The 352-nt window shown below is 33.0% G+C and overlaps 1 protein-coding gene across 1 annotated transcript in view; it reads right to left on the bottom strand.

Moving 5' to 3' along the window:
• The window catches only part of fbxl17 (F-box and leucine-rich repeat protein 17), a 267,757-nt gene that overhangs the window by 22,335 nt on the left and 245,070 nt on the right, over positions 1–352 (bottom strand). The gene's annotated exons all lie outside the window — the stretch shown is intronic.

Here is a 352-nt window from a genome sequence, read left to right on the forward strand (position 1 = left end):
ACAGAAGATTTCTATTTCAAATAAATGCTGTTCTTTTGAACTTTCTGTTCATCTGTGAATCCTGAAAAATAAAATGCATCACAGTTTCCACAAAAATATCGTGCAGCACGACTGTTTTCAACGTTGATAATAATCAGAAATGTCTCTCGAGCAGCAGATCAGCATATTATACTGATTTCTGAAGATCGTGTGACACTGAAGACTGGAGGAATGATGCTGAAAATACAGCTGCACATCACAGACATACAGTACAGTTTAACAGATATTCATTAGAAAAGAAGTCTATTTTGAAGTCTAATAATATATAAAATTTTATTTTTGATCAAATAAATGCAGCTTTGGCGAGTAGAAG

The sequence above is a fragment of the Sinocyclocheilus grahami genome, unplaced genomic scaffold (genome assembly GCF_001515645.1).
Source record: "Sinocyclocheilus grahami isolate Dianchi unplaced genomic scaffold, SAMN03320097.WGS_v1.1 scaffold1213.1, whole genome shotgun sequence".
Classification (NCBI taxonomy): Eukaryota; Metazoa; Chordata; class Actinopteri; order Cypriniformes; family Cyprinidae; genus Sinocyclocheilus; species Sinocyclocheilus grahami.